Consider the following 18,398-nt stretch of genomic DNA (forward strand, 5'->3'; position numbering starts at 1 on the left):
GAGGGGCGGCGGACTTTGCGGGAATGGGCAGGGGTCACTGGCGGGCCTGGGGAGGTGGAGAATCTCCGAAGGGGCTGGGGAGGGGTAGACAGGGTTGTGGCGTGGCCCCGAGTGGAGGCCCCGAGCCTGCGCCCTCGATTTTGGCGCCTGCGAGTGCGTCCCCTCAGGCGCCTCCGGGAAGTAAGTCTTCCCACGTGGCCGCGGCCCAAGAGTAGAGACCGTTTCGGACCGCGCCAAAGCGCGGGGCCATCGGGGGCCACTCCGGAGTCCTGAGCGCGGTGGCTCTGGACAGCCCGGGGGCGGCGCTCAGGCTCCCGAGCCCTGACCAGCGGGAGAGGCTCGGGCAGCCACTCTCCTGACTGGCTTCAGGAAGGGAGCCTGGATGAACATTTCTTTCAGCCTAGAAAGTGATCTCAACGTCAGAAAACGCCTCTGACTGCAGCAACGTCAGACACTTTTTTAAATGCAACTCCATGATCCATCAGTTTCACCAGCATCTGTGGTACCAGAATCCTTTCCATTATCATCCATTCTGCAATCTGCGTGCATAGGACAGGTAAGGACTGAAGTTTCACTGGCATTTGAGACACCCCATCACCCTTCACCCCCGTGGAAAAAAAAAGGTTGGATCATTTTCTGATACTTTGATCCATTATCTCTGTTAGAGGTTTGCAATAATTAACAAGCTGTAGCTCAGTTTCCCCTGATATGCACTGGGAAAGGCTAACCCCATCCCCCATAAGCCTACCTGTCCAAGGGCACGGCACTTCCCCACAGGTTAAATAAAGAAACCACATAGAGACCGGAGTAAGGGAAATAGAAACCTTCCCTACCTCCCTGTCAGAGGGAGATAAAATTCCTGCAGAACAGAGAAACATCTGCTCCTGCAGCATTCCAAGAAACCATAACTCCCTAACCCATGATCTTCTAGTCACTGTCAAGGAAAGTTTTCACCTCTACGGCTTCCTATTGGTCCCTGCACTTCACTCAGACCTTCAACTCCCTCCCACCAACTATCATTCCCCCACCCAGGAAAGTTCTATATAAATTCAAATTTCCCCCTTCCAGGAGGGGCCTGAAGTCTCTCTTCAGACCCCCATCATTCTAGTGGGGGGGCTGAAGTCTGTTCAAATTCTGAGTTCAGAAATAAAACCACACATCTATGGCTAATTGATTTTTTTTCCTTTCCATTTATTGTGGTATCACATACACAACATAACATTTAAACCACTTTCAAGTATACAATTCAGTGGTGTTAATTACATTCATAATGTACTATCATCACCACCATCCACTACCAAAACTTTTCTATCACACCAAGTAGAAATTCTGTAACCATTAAGCGTGAACTCCCCATTCCCCACCTCACCACTGCCCCTGGCACCCTGTAATCTTTTATCTAAATTAATTTGCATATTCCAGTTATTTCATATCAGTGAGATTACACAATAATTGTCTTTTTGGATCCAACTTATTTCATTCAACATAATATCTTTTTTTTTTTTTAAGATTTATTTATTTATTTCTCTCCCCTTCTCCCCTCCTGCCCCAGTTTCAACATAATATCTTGTTGGTTCAATATGTTATAGTATGTAGCAGAAGTTTTCCATTTATTTTTAATTTTAAATTTTTAAGCAGTTTTATTGAGATATATTCACATACTATATGATCTATCCAAAATGTGTAATCAATGACTTTTAGTATAATTACAATGTTGTGCATTCATCACCACAAAAAGTTTTACAATTTCATTACTTCAAAAAGAAACATTCCACAGCCCTCAGCAGTTACCTCTCAATACCTCTATCCTTCCCTAGCCCTACATGACCACTAATCTAATTAATATAAACTAATTTATATTTACATTTTATAAAGATGGAATCATACAATATGTAGTACTTTGTGTCTGGTTTCTTTCATTTACCATAATGCTTTTTTTTCTGATATTAACATCTTGTAACATTAACATAATTTGTTCAGTTTCAAAGAAAAACAGTTCTATTTTATATGCAATATTACCCATATTATATTTCACATGATGTTTTAGTATACTATACAGTCCCATGTTATATTTTTAAGTTTTCCTTCTAGTACTATACATGACCTTAGACTTTCCCTTTCAACCACTGCCAAACCCATTGTAGCAGTTTGATATGGTTATGAATTCCAAAAATAGATATTGGATTATGTTTGTAAACTGGTCTCTACCTAGGCATGAATAAGTTATGATTAGGACCTTGATTGGGCCACATCATTAGGGCATTGAGTCCCCACTCCTTGGTGGGTGGGGACTCACAGATAAAAAGCATGGCAAAGGACAGAGTTGAGGGTTTCAGATGTTGGAGTTTTGATGTGGGAGTTTGATGCTGAAGACTTAAGCTGGAGTCCCTGGAAGTAAGCTCACAGAGGAAAGAGAAGCCAGCCCTAAGAAGAAAATAATCTTGAAACCAGAGAAAATCAAGCCCCAGGAACATAGGAACGCAGGAAGCCTGAACACTCTTGCAGACATTGGCAGCTATCTTGCTCCAACAAGTGAAAATGACTTTGGTGAGGGAAGTAATTTATGCTTTATGGCCTGGTATCTGTAGGTTCCTACCCCAAATAAATACCCTTTATAAAAACCAACCAATTTCTGGTATTTTGCATCAGCACCCCTTTGGCTGACTAATACAATCATTTAACAGTATTGCTAGTTACAAACTTTATGTTCTGCTTTCATCTTTTCTATTCATTTTCAAAGATTAACACACATCCATTTTACCAGTTCTGTACAAGTTAACCGTCACCGTTCCATTCTCTACCCTCATTCTATTTTCTGGTGACCCATATTCAAGTTATTAACTCCAAGAGATTACACAATATATTTAGTTCATAATAACACAAACATACCATATTTGTCCTTTTGTGTTTGGCATGCTTCACTCAACATAATTTCCTCCAGGACATCATTGTTGTCACATGCTTCAAGACTTCATTTCTTCTTACACTGCATAATATTCCATCATTTTTAAACACCACAGTTTGTTTATCCATTCATCAGTTAATGGACACCTGGTGTAGCAGTTTGATATTATGAATTCCAAAAATAGATATTGGATTATGTTTATGAACTGGTCTGTTCCTCTGGGCATATTAGATTGGATTGGATTCAGAGTTTTCACTTTTACTTGATTAAATTATGATTAAGGCTTTGATAGGTGGGCAGGGACTCACAGAGTAAATGAAGTGGCAGAAGAGAAAGTTGGCATTTAATGCAGGAGTCCCAGGAAGTAAATACACATAGAAACAGATACGTGAGGAAAGAGAGAAAGCTCCATTAGAGGCCCTGGGAAGAAAGACAAGCCGTTTGCCTGGTAGTTTACCGCTGGCCTTGTGGAGAGACCAGAGCAGCCGAGCCTGGAGGGAAACAAGCCCCAGGAGAAAAAGACCTATCCCAGCCTACAGCTGATATTAGAAGAAGCTGGGACCATGGAGTCTTAAGAAGAAGAAGGCTGGACCCGTGCAGACATCAGCAGCCATCTTGCTCTAACATGTGGTAACAGACTTTCGTGAGGGAAGTAACTTACAATTTATGGCTTGGTAACTGTAAGCTTCTACCCCAAATAAATGCCCTTTATAAAAGCCAACAGATTTCTGGTATTTTGCATCAGCACCCCTTTGGCTGACTAATACAACTGGTTTGTTTCTATCTTTTGGCATTTGTGAATAATGCTACTATGAACATTGGTGTGCAAATGTCCGTGTCACTGCTCTCAGTTCTTCTGAGTATATGCCTAACTTGGCAAATCTACATTCAAATTCTTTAGAAACTGCCATACAGTCCTCCAGGATTGTCTGTACCATTCTACATTCCCGCCAAAAGTGAATAAGTGTTCCTATCTCTCCATATCCTCTCCAAAAGTGTAAACTACAATGTAAACTATAATCCATGCAAAGCAGCAGTGCTCAAAAATGTATTCACCAAATGCAATGAATGTGCCACAATGATGAAAAGAGATTGTTGATATGGGAGCAAAGGGATGGAGTAGGGTGTGGGATATATGGGAACCTCTTATACTTTTTTTTTTAAAGATTTATTTATTTCCCTCCCCCCAACCCCATTGTTCGTTCTGTGTCCATTCTCTGTGTGTTTTCCTGTGTCTGCTTGTATTCTCAGGTGGCACTGGGGATCTGTGTCTTTTTCTTGCATCATCTTGCTGTGTCAGCTCTCTGTGTGTATGGCACCACTCCTGGGTGGGCTGTGGTTTCACGCAGGGTGGCTCTCCTTGCATAGGGGCCACTCTTTGCATGGGAGCACACTTTACATGGGGGCATCCCTGCATGGGCCAGCACTCCTTGAGCGTAGCAGCACTGCATGGGCCAGCTCACCATACGAGCCAGGAGGCCCTGGGTATCGAACCCTTGGACCTCCTATATGGTAGACAGACACTCTGTTGAGCCACATCCACTTCCCATCTTATACATTTAATGTAACATTTTTTTGTGATCTATGTATCTTTTAAAAAAAAGACAATAAAAAAAATCTCATAAAAAAAGGAAAAAAAATAGTGGCCATTTTAATAGGTGTGAAATGATATATCATTGTAGCTTTGATTTGCATCTCCCTAATTGCTAGTGATGTTGAACTTTTTTTCATGTGTTTTTTGGCCATTTGTATTTCTTTTTTGGATAAATGTCTATTCAAGTTTTTTGCCCATTTTTTAATTGGATTGTTTGTCTTTTTATTAAACCATCTCTCTATATATCATGGATAATAACCCTTATAAGATATAAGATATGTGACTTCCAAATATTTCCTCCCATTGAGTTGGGTGACTTTTTACCCTTTTGACAAAGTCCAAAAATGCTTTATTTCGAGGAGGTCCCATTTACCTATTTTTTTCTTTTGTTGCTCTTGCTTTGGTTGTAACATCCAAGAAACTACCACCTACCACAAGGACTTTAAGATATTTTCCTACATTTTTCTTCTAGTAGTTTTATGGTTCTGGCTCTTATAATTAAGTCTGTGATCCATTTTGAGTTGACTCTTGAATAGGGTGTGAGATAGAGCTCCTCTTCATTCTTTTAGTCATGGATATCCAGTTCTCCCAGCAACATTTATTGAAGAGCCTGTTTTTGTCCTATTAACATGGATTGGTAGGTTTGTTGAAAATCAGTTGGCCACAGAGGTGAGAGTTTATTTCATGATTTTTCCCCTTCAATTTGTTAATGTGGTGTATTATATTGATTTTCTAGTCGTGAACACCTTTGCACACCAGGAATAAATCCCATTTGAAAGTGGTGCATAATTCCTTTAATATGCTGTTGGATTCTATTTGCAAGTATTATGTTGAGAATTTTTGCCTCTGTTCATTAGAGAGATTGGTCTGTAATTTTCTTTCCTTGTAGTATCTTTATCTGGCTTTGCTTGGCTTCATAAAATGTATTGGGTAATTTTCCCTCTTTTTCAATTATTTGGAAGAGTTTACATAGGAAGAGTGTTAATTCTTCCCAAAATGCTTGCTAGAATTCACCTGTGAAGCCACCTGGTCCTAGACTTTTCTTTGTTGGGAGATTTTTGATGATTGATTGATTCAGTCTCTTTAAATGTGATCAGTTTAAGTTCTTGTATTTCTTGTAGCATCCGTGTAGGTTGTTTGTGCATTTCTAAGAATTTGTCCATTTCATCAAGGTTTTCTAGTTTGTTAGCATACAGTTTCTCATAATATCCTCTTTTGATCCTTTTTATTTCTATGGGATCAGTTGTAACTTCCCTCCTTTCATTTCTGATTATATTTATTTGCATCTTCTCTCCCTTTTTTTTTTCTTTGTTATTCTAGCTAGGAGTTTGTCAATTTATCAATCTTCTTGAAGAACCAGCTTTTGTTTTTTGTTGATTTTCTCTATTTTTTTTCCAATTTCATTTATTTCTGCGCTAATCTTTATTACGTCTTTCCTTCTGCTTGCTTTGGAAGTGGTTTGCTGTTCTTTTTCTAGTTTCTCCACTTTTTCAGTTAGATCTTTGATTTTAGCTCTTTTTTAATATAGGCATTTAGGGCTATAAAATCCCTTTTAGCACTACCTTCACTAACTCCCATAAGTTTTGATGTGTTGTTTTCTTGTTTTCCTTCATTTAAATATATTTACTAATTTCTCTTAAAATTTCTTTTTAGACCCACTAATTGTTTAGGAGTGGGTTGTTCAGCCTCCACACATCTGCAAATTTTCCCTTTTCCCATATATTATGGATTTTCAGTTTCATTCCACTATGATCTGACAAGTTGCTTTGTGTAATTTCAATCATTTTTATATTTATTGAGACCTGCATTATGACCCAACATGCGCTCTATCCTAGAGAAAGATCCATGAGCACTTGAGAAGAATGTATAACCTGATTTGGGACGCAATGTTCTGTATATGTCTGTTAGGTCTAACTTGTTTATCATATTGTTCAAGTTCTCTATTTCCCTATTGATATTCTGTCTAGTTGTTTATCGTATTGTTCAAGTTCTCTTTCCTTGTTGATCTATCTAGTTTTTTTATCTAATGATGTGAGTGGTATGTTTAAGTCTCCAACTATTATTGTAGAAATGTCTATTTCTCCAGTTTTGCTAGAGGTTGCCGCATATATTTTGGGGCACCCTGGTTATGTGCATAGATATTTATGACTATTATTTCCTCCTGGTGTATTGTCCCTTTTATTATTATATAATAGCCTTCTGTATCTCTTATAACTTTTTTGCGTTTAAAGTCTGCTTTGTCTGATATTAGTATAGCTACCTCTTCTCTTTTTGCTTACTGTTTCCATGAAGTGTGTTTTTCCAACTTTAACTTTCAGCCAGTTTGTATCCTTGGACCTAAAGTGAGTCTCTTGTAGGCAGCATATGGATGGCTTTTTTTTTCTTTTGGGCTGTAAGACTCCCTTTATACTTTCCTCCAAAGACCAATTCTTTTTATGAACGCTCTTAGTTTCTGTTTATTTGTAAATATTTTAAACTCACCTTCATATCTGAAGGACAATTTTGCCAGATAAAGGATTATCAGCTGGTAATTTTTTTTCTCTTTCAGTATTCTATGTATTCTTTTCAGTATTCCATGGTTTCTAAAATCTGCAGTAAGTCTTAATGGACATCCCTTATATGAGAATTCTCCCTTGCTGCTATGAGAATTTTCTCTTTATCTTTGACATTTGACATTCTGAATAGTATGTGTCTTGGATTAGGTATATTCGGATTTATTCTAATTGGGGTATGGTGTGCTTCTTGGATATCTAAGTTCATTTCTTTTGAGAGAGTTGGGAAATTTTCAGCTATTCTTTCCTCAGATACTCTTTCTGCCCCTTTTTCCTTTTCTTCTCCTTCTGGAACTCCCATGACACATTTGTTGTTGTGTTTTGGCACCCAACGTGGGGGCAACAACTTCCCAGCCGGACCCCCACCCGCCTCGCCCACAAGGTAAGGACCCCCATCTTTGCTAGGCCCCGCCGTCGGCACCATGGGCGGCCGTCTTTCCTCCCACCAGGCGCCTCAGGTTAGGGCCCTTGCCAGCCTTTTAGACACCAATCATATGAATGTCTCAGTAAAGCAGCTCCAAACGTACTGGGACCTTTTGCTGCCCTTCAACCCCTGGCTCTCCACTTGCCAGCTGTGGGACCCGGACACGTACACTAACCTCACTGACCGCGTCACAGCGGCTATGGAGTATGAGAACAAGCGTTTTCCCCCCAGCCTTCTCCCCACGCTCATCGCCATTCGCTCGTGCCTCCAGGGCACCCCCGTCAATCGGGACGCTTCCCACTGCACCTGTGGTAAGAGCAAGGGAGAGGGGTCTCAGTCAGACAGTGATTCCGACACCGAGTCCTTGTCCAGCTGCCTCAACAACGCCCTGGACTCTTGCCCGCCCAAACTGGACGCGCCTACCTCACCCCAAGATGGCGAACTTCCGCCTTCTTCTTGGGAGGATAAAGGGAAGTCCCTCCCCCTATACCCGCCCCCTCCGGCCACGGCGCCATCTTGGCCCCCGCTGGAAGAGGAGCGGCCGCCATCTTACAAGCTGCCTACCCCCTGGGGCAGTCCGCCATCCTGTGAGGTGCCGCCATCTTGGGACGAGCCACGTTCTCGCCCCACCCCCTGGGCACCCCCCGCCGTGGATCCCTCATCCGCCAGAGGGCCCATGGGTACTTGGCCCCCGCGGGCAGAGGCCCCCGCGCATCAGACGCCGCTCTTATACCCGCTGAATGCCGCCCCCTCGCGGCACCGTCCACAGGATTGGTACCCCTTTACAGCCGACGAAATAAAAAACCTCCGCAAGGCTGTTAAAGACGACGGCCTCGGTAGCCCGTACGCCCAACATTTGCTTGAGGAGCTTAGCACTCAGCTCGCGGTTCCGTATGACTGGGTTTCCCTCGTTCGGGCCATTCTAACCCCCGGCCAATTCATCGACTGGCGTGCTCACTTTACATCAGAGGCAGAAAAGCAAGTGATACACAACGCCCATGTTGGGGCTCGCCATCCCCCGGACGCTTACACAGGCACGGGCCAATTCGCCAATCCGGCCCAATATCCCAATGCCCCCCCCCCGAGTTCTGGCTCCAACTTCGCGAGCTGGCTTTCCGCGCTTTCCGCAGCTGCTCCGCCACCAGACCTGAGCCACTTGCCAAGCTAGTCCAACGAAAAGACGAAGACTTCGCCGACTTTGTATCCCGGGTTCAGGAGGCCTGCAAACGCAAGGTCCCTGGTGAGCATGCGCAACAAGCCCTCGCCCAGGAACTCATTCTGGAAGGGGCCACCAATGCCTGCTGACAAGCCATCCTACCAATGAAGGAAAGGGGAGTACACGACTGGATCCTGGCCTGCTCCCACATAGACCCGCAGGCCACCACGCTGGCTCAGGCCATAGCCACGGCCATGTCCCTCTCCTCCGACTGCTTCAAATGTGGAGAAACCGGACATTTTGCCCGCGAATGCCCTCATGCCGCCCGACCACGACCATCCACGAACACGCCTCGAGACACCGGAGGAGCCAGACCACGCGCGCCTCCCACCCCATGTCCCCGCTGCGGCAAAGGATACCATTGGGCCCTTGACTGCCGCACCGCCAACAGCCAACGGCAGCCTTTAAACGTGAGAGGGGGCAGGCCTCAGCCCCGCCAGCAAGAGGCCACTCACCCACGCCACCACCCCCTGCCGTAATGTGGACCGTTCCACTGGGACCCAAGAAACCAATAATGGAGTTAGAGGTTGAAGGCCAATGGTTCGAGGGAATCCTTGACACCGGGGCAGAAATATCCTGCTTCCCAGAAACAGCCGCACACAACTGGGGTGTGCTCCCCGGCCCCCACGTCATTGGAGTCACCGGAACAGCTCCCTCATTCCAAACCAGCCGAGATCTTATTTGGAAGGACAAGGAATTCCGCCAAGGCACCTTCCGCCCCCTTGTCCTGCCCGGCATCGACAATATCCTCTGGGGCCGGGATGTCCTCTCGAACTGCGGAGCCATTCTATCCACAGCTCCCCGCCAATGATATACACCACTGCTCGCATTACACCTCCAGCACCCACTCCTCTTGAATGGGATACCGAGGAGCCCATTTGGGTGGAGCAGTGGCCCATCTCATCCCAGAAACTGTTAGTTCTCCGAGCTCTTGTCTATGACCAACTCGACGCAGGACACACTGAGCCATCCACCAGTCCGTACAACTCACCTGTCTTCGTCATTCAGAAGAAGTCAGGCAAGTACCGGCTCCTCCACGACCTGCATGAGATCAACAAGCACATCCGCCCAATGGGCTCCCCCCAAACGGGATGCCCCCACCCCACGGCTATACCTAGACACTGGTGCACCGCCACCATCGACATCAAGGACTGTTTTTTCTCCATTCCACTGCACCCAAAAAACCGTCCAAAATTCACCTTCACGCTCCCGTGCACCAATCACCAAGAAGTAGCTGAGCGTTACCAATGGCGAGTCCTCCCGCAAAGGATGCGAAACAGCCTGGCCATCTGCCAGCTTTATGTCAATAAGGCAATTCAGCCATTAAAGAACTTTGCATACATTGTTCATTACATGGACGACCTTCTCGTGGCGCATGAAACCCCCAGAGGCCTCCAAGCCATCGTCAGGGCATTACTGCGCCATCTCAACGACCTTGGCCTACAAGTCCAACAAGATAAGGTACGCATGGAGCTCCCCTTCACCTTTCTAGGCTTCAACATCCACAACACCATCACGCCTGCGGCCCCCCAACTGGCCATTCCGCAGAAGCTATCTCTGACAGAGCTACAGCAAACCTGTGGGCACATCAATTGGCTCCGTTCGGCTCTCCCGATCACCACCGCTCAACTACAACCCCTCTTCGCCCTCCTGCAAACTGACCAAGACCCTCCGCAGGCCGTAAAAAAGAAAATCGCTATTACCTCGGCTGCGCAGGAGGCCATCCGAGCTGTCAATGATGCCCTGCGAGAATGCCAACTGCAGCGTCACGACCCCAACCGAGCCATCTTGGCGCTGATCCTGCCTACCACGGGTACGCCCACCGGGCTCCTCTGGCAGAAGGGGCCCCTTCTCTGGCTCCATACCGCCAAAAGCAAGCTCAGAAAAATCAGCCCGCAAGTCACCCTCTGGATCTCCTTGGCCATTGACCTCGTCTGGCAATGTACCCACACATATGGTACTCCCCCTGACACCATTGTGTGGCTGCTTGATGCCAAGAAAACCACCGCGCTGCTTCTGTCCAGTCCAGACATGCAAGTCCTTGCGGAACTCTTCCATGGCAAATTTGACAACCGCTACCCCAGCCATCAGCTGCTTCAGGGCATCTCCCAGTTATCCTTCATCCCTCCGCCGCACCATCCCTTTCCGTCTCGCTGCCCCTACCCACATGCCACCACCGCCTTCACTGACACCTCCAAGCACAAGTTCGCATCTGTCATCTACTCGCCTGGTATGTCAGAGCCTCAAATACTCATCCACATCAACGTGAACTCTGTCCAGGTAGGAGAGCTCCAAGTTGTCGTCCTAGCTCTCCGCGCCTGTCCCAACAGACCCCTCAACATCTTCACCGACAGCCTGTACACCTTGCAAGTCTGCCAAGTCTTGGCTTTCGCCACATTTTTTCCTGCCAAAAGGCCTATCGACCAAGCACTCCTAACTCTCCAGAGTCTCTTGGAAAACTGCACGGCGCCCTGGTACATCGCCCATGTGAGGAGCCATTCTGGCCTTCCTGGACCTATTGCCGCTGGCAATAACCTCGCCGATCAAGCCGTCCAAGCCCTCCCAGCCTCAGTAGAGCGCTCGGGAGGCCGACCGCCCGCCCCTCCACCTGGCGATCTCCTCAACCAAGCCAAGCTACTCCACTCTCGATTTCACTTCTCTGCCAGGAGCCTTCACAAGTTGTTCCTGGAACTTTCCATCCAGGCCTGCAAGCACATGGTCAGATGCTGCCGAACCTGTGCACCCCTTCTGCCCCTTGGGCTGCTACAGCTGCAAGGAGTTAATCCGCGCGGGCTACGTCCCAATGCCCAATGGCAAATGGACGTCACCCATGTGCCCCAGTTCGGCAGGCTCAAGTATCTCCATGTGGCCATCGACACCTTCTCCCACCTGTGCTATGTCGTTCCCCTCCCAGGAGAAACAGCCAAGCACTGCATTCAGGCCCTCAGACAAGCCATCCTCTTCATGGGAGTCCCATGGTACCTGAAAACCGACAATGGACCAGCATATCGCAGCGCTTCCTTCGCCGCGTTCCTGAGGCTATACAACATCACTCATCACTTTGGAATTCCGTTCAACCCCCAAGGTCAAGGCATGGTTGAACGCACTCATCTCTTCCTCAAGCATCTTATTCAAAAGGAAAGGAGCAACCATCCCCGCCACACACCTGGAGAAATTGTCACCTCTGCCTTAATCCACCACAACCTCCTCTGCTTTGATGAGGATGGCCTTTCCCCAGTACATGCTCATTGGGGCCCGTCCTACCAGCCCACGCAGGCCCCCCTTGTTCAGTGGAAAGACCCCAAGACTAACATCTGATCAGGGCCTGCCCCCCTCCTTGCCCAGGGAAGGGGTTATGCTTGTGTCTTTCCAGATGACGCCCATCTGGATCCCAGGACGCCTCATCCGGCCCGCCACCTCCGAACCGCCTGACCCGGAGAGAGAAACGTCGCCAGCAACACCTCGCCCCTTGGATGGCCATGATGACCCTGAATGCCGAACCCGACCCTCTCCACCAACAAGTTCTGCAGCTACTCCACCTAGCCCAAGCTGAAAGGGCCCGGCAGCCACCGCCACCCACCTTCACCCCCCCCCAAGACAGGCTTCTCGAACGCACTGCCTGGCGAGGCCCCCCCCAACAAAATGAGCGCTGGCCCTTCCTCTTCCACCTTCTTCGGCGCTTAATAAAAGAAAAGGGGGAAATGTAGGGTGGCACCGTGTGGGAGCGCGGCGACAGCAAGGGTCGGCTCGTCTCCAGGCGCCGGTGCAAGTCAGACCCGGGTGGCGGGAACGGGCGTTAAGGCCCTCCGCTTGGGGTTCGGGCGTACTGCCCGCCCCTCTGCCCAGCTGCACCCGCTTCCCCCTCGGTGGCCTAACCCCGCCTCTCCCCCGAGGGCCACCGCCGCGCCATGACAGCCCCGCCTCGCTGCCGCCGAGAACCCTGGCTACCCCGTCTTCTGCCCGCAACCAGTGATGCACCCCTGCACGAACCTATCAGCCGTCTGCGCCCCCCAGCCACGCCCCCTGCCCCTCCCCCGTCTTCGCCCTATATTAACCGCTGTACTTCCTGAATAAATCAGACTTGCACACAGATCCTGGTCTCCTCGGTAGTCTTCTTCCTACCGCGCGTCCTCCACACCTTGCCAGCCCCGGAGCACCTTCTCAGAAGGCCCCTCCGTGTGTTGCAGCCCTCCGCCCGAGCCCACACCGCCCCTGCAGCGGCCCTCCAGGCGAGCCCACACTGCGACATGTTTCATATTGTAATTCCACTCTCTGACTTCCTGTCCAATATTGTCCATTCTTTTCTCTCTTTGTTCTTTTCTCTCTTCAATTTCGGCTGTTCTATCTTTGGTATCACATTATTTCTTCTATCATTTTGAGTCTGTTGTTGTATGTCTCTAATGTGTTTTATATCTCACCTAGCGTGGCTTTCATTTCCATGCACTCTGTTACTTTTTTATTCAGGTTTTCATATTCTTCTTTGTGCTCACTCAGTGTTGTCTTGATTTCCTTTATCTCTTTAGCCATAATGCCTTTCAACTCATAAACTTGACTTTGGAAATTTGTATGAATCTCATTGATTAGCTGTCTCAAATCCTGTGTCTCATCTGGGACTTTGATATATTCCTTTGCTTGGGACATTTCTTTCATTTTCTCAGCATGGCTTGTAATTTTTTGCTGATGTCTAGACATTTTATTATGATGGTGAGTTTGAAATGCTCAAATATTATGAAATGCTCATTTTCTCTCTCTTTCATAGGAATTTAGTAGCAGGAGACTGTGTGTTACTACTGTTCCTTGATTCTTGGTTTAACCTCTTTGAGGTCTTTAGGATTTTCCTTGTTAATTTCTCAAAATCTGGGCCCTGGACCCAGTAATGAGAGGCTGTAAAGGCCAGAAAAAGCCTCTTTTATTTACTTTTGTTGTTGGTTTTTTTGTTTTTTAATCAATTTTATTTATATATATTAATAAAGCATACAGTTCCCCCAAGGTGTACAATCAATGGTATTTGCTGTAACTACATAGTTGCACGTTCACTTCGATCATTATTAGAGCTCTTAATTGCTTTTAATTTCCTCACCTGCACTTCCTTGATCCACCAGCAGATGGCGCTCTTTGGCATCCCTATCAGTTCCAGTCTGGTTGCGAAGTCTGTTCCTGCGACACCAACAGAATCAGTGTGATAGAAGATCCTGCATGTAAGCTAAGAGCCTTGTAATTCAAACGGTCTCAGAGGTTGTTCTCCAACGTTTGCTGGTAGCCCCTCTTTTCTGGAGAAGGAAATAAATTCCTCTCCCCTCTGCATCCTCAACAACCAGTTCCAGTCAGTATGGAGGGTGAGATTGTCATATCTCCTTAGTCCTGTGCAGGCTCTCAGGGCATGCAATAGTGTGGCCCAGAAGCCCTCATGGTATACAGTAGACCAAATTTGTGGGTCAAAAGCTGAGTTAGCCTTAGGCTGTGTCCCTTTCTCTCCTCTTTCCTTGGGGAGTAGATCCCTACAGCCCCCTCTCTCTGTAGCTGCTGTCCCCAGGGGGAGAATTCCAAATTATCTACTGTGTGGGGGAGGGTGGCTGCAGAGATGCAGCTGCAGCTTTAACCCACAGTTTTGCCATCCAGATTCTTTTCCTTTGTCCCTCTCTCTTCTGAGCTGTGTGCAGCCTTCCCCCGGTGTCCTAAACCCTTGAACCACTTTTTCCAAGCTGTTATTGCCTGTCCTCTAGCTATAGTTCTGGGAGAGAAGAGAGTCCCATGTCTTTCCAGTCGGCCATCTTCCCAGAAGTTCTGATTTTTTTTTAAAAGATTTATTTTATTTATTTCTCTCTTCTTCCTCTCCATTGTCTGCTCTCTGTGTCCATTTGCTATGTGTTCTTCCGTGTCTGCTTGCATTCTTGTCATGTGGCACCAGGAAACTGTGTCACTTTTTTTGTTGTGTCATCTTGCTGCGTCAGCTCTCCGTATGTGCGCCATTCCTGGGTGGGGCTGTGCTTTTTGTGCGTGGGGTGGCTCTACTTGCAGGGTGCGCTCCTTGCGCATGGGGCACCCCTACGCGGGGGACACCCTTGCGTGACACAGCACACCTTGCATGCGGCAGCACTGCACATGGGCCAGCTCACCACACAGGTCAGGAGGCCTTGGGTATTTTTAATTATTATTATTATTATTTTAATTATTTATTTCTCTCCCCTTCCCCCCCACCCTGGTTGTCTGTTCTCTCTGTCTATTTGCTGTGTCTTCTTTGTCTGCTTCTGTTGTTGTCAGCGGCACAGGAATCTGTGTTTCTCTTTGTTGCGTCATCTTGCTGCATCAGCTCTCTGTGTGTGCAGCGCCACTCCTGGGCAGGCTGCACTTTTTTCGCGCTGGGCAGCTCTCCTTACGGGGCGCACTCCTTGCGCGTGGGGCTCCCCTACGCGGGGGACACCCCTGCGTGGCAGGGCACTCCTTGCGTGCATCAGCACTGCACATGGGCCAGCTCCACACGGGTCAAGGAGGCCCAGGGTTTGAACCGCAGACTTCCCATGTGGTAGGCGGACGCCCTAACCACTGGGCCAAGTCCGCTGCCAAGGCCCTGGGTATTGAACCCTGGACCCTCCATATGGTAAGCGGATGCTCTATCAGTTGAACCACAACTGCTTCCCTCTAACTGATTTTTGACAAGGGTGCCAGGTCTACTCCATGGGGAAAGAACAGTATCTTCCACAAATGGTGCTAGGGAAACTGGATCTCTACATGCAAAAGGATGCAAGTGAACTACTACCTCACACCTATATAGAAATTAACTCAAAATAGACCAACAATCTAAATATAAAAGCTAAAACCATAACACTCTTATGAAAAAACATAGAGGAAAATCTTTAGGATCTTGTATTAGACAATGGATTCTTATAAATGACACCAAAGGCAGGAGCAACAGAAGAAAAAATAGATAAAGTGGACTTAACCAAAATTAAAAAGTATTCAAGGAGGTGAGGATGGACAACCACTGCACCAAGGAACCGAGAGATTCTACAACAGCAAGCAGGAGAGTCCCAACCATCAGCCATATGGGATTGAAACCCCCTCTCAATTAGAGGTGGAGTGGGCATCACCATCCCAGAGTCCTCAGGAATGAGGAATAAAATATGGACTAGAGTAGACTTACTAGTATTCTATTGTAGACTCAATGTGATTCTAGCAATGGAAGAAATTATATCATTGATGTGGAGACAGTGGTCACTGGAGTTACTGAAGGCAGGGAGAGGGAAAAAGAGGTGTAATATGGGAGCATTTTGGGGAATTGGAATTGTCCTGAATGACATGCAAAGACAGATACAGGACATTATATATCCTGCCGTAACCTACAGAATAGAATGGGAGAGAGTGTAAACTACGATGTAAACTATAATCTACGCTGTGTGGCAGTGCTCCAAATGTGTTCATCAACTGTGGTGAATGTACCACACTAATGAAAGAAGTTGTTAATGTGAGGAAAAATGAGAGGTGTGGGGAGTGGGGCATATGGGAATCCCTTATATTTTTTTATGTAACATTTTATGTAATCTAAGTATCTTTTAAAAAGAAATAAAAAATATATATCTTAAAAATTATTGTGTATCAAAAGACATTGTCAAGAAAGACAACCTACATAGTAGTAGAAAATATATAGAAATTATATATCTGATAAGTATCTAAGATCCTGAATATATAAAGAAATCTCAACAAAAAGACAACCAATTAAAAAATGGGCAAAGAACTTGAGCATACATTTCTCCAAAGAATGTATATGAATGGACAATAAGTACATCAGAAGACGGTCAACATCATTAGTCATCAGAGAAATGCAAGTCAAAACCACAATAAGATACCATTTCAAACCCCTGAGAATGGCTATTAAAAAAAAAAATCAGAAAATAGTAAGAGTTGGCCAGGATGGAGAGAAATTGTTCACTCCTGACAGAAATATAAAATCGTACAGGTGTTGTATAGTACAGTTGGCACTTTCCAAGAAGTTAAACATAGAATTACCATACAATCTAGCAATTCCACTCCTAGGTTTATACACCAAAGAGTTGAAAACAAGGATTCGAATAGATACTTGTACACCAATGTTTATAGCAGCATTATTTACAATAGCCAAAAGAGAAAATAACCTAAGTGTTCAGGAGCAGATGAATGGCTAAACAAAATGAAGCATATAAATAGAATGGAATATTATTCAGCCATAAAAAAATGAAGTTTTGATACATAGTATAACATAAATAAACCTTGAAAACATGCTACATGAATAGCTAGACACAAAAAGACAAATATTGTACAGTTCTAGCTAAGGCAGGGGTTCTTAATAAGGTGGCCATGAGCTTGAACTGAAATTTTAAAAAAGCATTCTTGTGGGAACGTGTTGGTGCAGGTGTGATATATTTATTAAATAATACACAATTATAGAGTGGACTTAGTAAGGGGTCCGTGGAAAAAAAAAAAGATAAGAACCCCTGATCTAAGGTATCTAGAATAGGCAGATTCATAGAGACAGAAAGTAGATTAGTGGTTACCAGAGGCTGGAGTAGGAGGGAATAGGGAGTTAATGCTTAGCAGGTAGAGTTTCTATTTGTATCATGTAAATGTTCTGGAAATAGTGGTGAAGGTTACACAATATTGTCAATGTACTTAATGTCTGAATTATACACTTCAAAAAGGTTAAAATGATTTTATGTATATTTTACAATTTAAAAAAGTAAAATTCTATCAGCACTATTTAGCACACAAATCCTTAACAAACCACTTGTCTTCCCTTCAGTTTTGTCTTTGGAAAGATTCCCATCATCTCCTGTCTCAAAAAAATTGCTGAGATGAGTAAATGAGATCAAGCGTGTCAAATGGCTAATGCTAGAATTGGTACTTCATCAGTAACCCAAAAAGGGTTCATTCCTTTTTCCCATTCTAAGTTTAAAAGGCAAGATGGAAAAGCATATCACATGAAAATAACCAGAACTAGGTTACAGATCCATTTATACCACTAATTACCTCAGGCAACTGCCACAACTTCCCTGTGCTTTGATTCCTCATCTAGAATGGGGATAGACCAGCCCTACCTACTACAGAGTTACTGATATGATAGATCAGTTATTGATATGAAAGCAAGTTGGACCTTTTGAATTATAGTGCAAATACCACATACCCTGGGATTCTAAGAGTTCATTTATCTAACATAAATGAGGCTTTCCTTTGTGCCACACTGATTTAAATGGTAGTTGGACAATACTTTAAGATGTAGCTCTTTGCAGCAGGCTTTCCATCTAAGCTCAGCCTGGGCACCGAAGTCACGTGATTTCTTACAAGGCTGGCCAACAAACTATCTGAAAATAGTGTGGCAGTGAAAAGTGAAGACTCTGCAGCCAGTTGGTTTGAGTTTGAATACCTGCTCTATCACGTACTGACCATACAACTACGAGTAATCCTGCGTAAGACACAACTTCCTCATTTGAAAAATGCAGGTAAGGATTGCACCTATCTAAAAGGGATGTTGTGAGATTTATATAAGAATGCTGTAGAGTATCTAGTACAACAGGCACTTAATAGGCATCCAATAAATGTTAGCTGTTGTTTTTATTTAATGATTTTCAAAAAAATCTAAATTCAAAAAACAAACCAAATGTCTTTCAATGTGAGAATGGTTGAACAAACTATGTTCTAACCATACCATTCCTCAGCATAAAACTATAACAATATTT

General features: G+C 45.4%; 1 long non-coding RNA gene across 2 annotated transcripts; it reads left to right on the plus strand.

Annotated features, from left to right (window-relative positions):
* Positions 1 to 306: 306 nt before the first annotated feature.
* LOC139439015 (uncharacterized) lies at positions 307 to 18,154 on the plus strand. Of its 2 annotated transcripts, none has more exons than XR_011648786.1 (3): positions 307 to 556; positions 13,794 to 13,889; positions 17,955 to 18,154. It is a non-coding gene; the product is annotated as an uncharacterized lncRNA (long non-coding RNA). The 2 variants fall into 2 exon arrangements; XR_011648787.1 differs by having other exon boundaries at positions 13,797 to 13,889.
* Positions 18,155 to 18,398: the final 244 nt, after the last annotated feature.

This window comes from Dasypus novemcinctus, chromosome 5, assembly GCF_030445035.2.
Source record: "Dasypus novemcinctus isolate mDasNov1 chromosome 5, mDasNov1.1.hap2, whole genome shotgun sequence".
NCBI classification, from domain to species: Eukaryota; Metazoa; Chordata; class Mammalia; order Cingulata; family Dasypodidae; genus Dasypus; species Dasypus novemcinctus.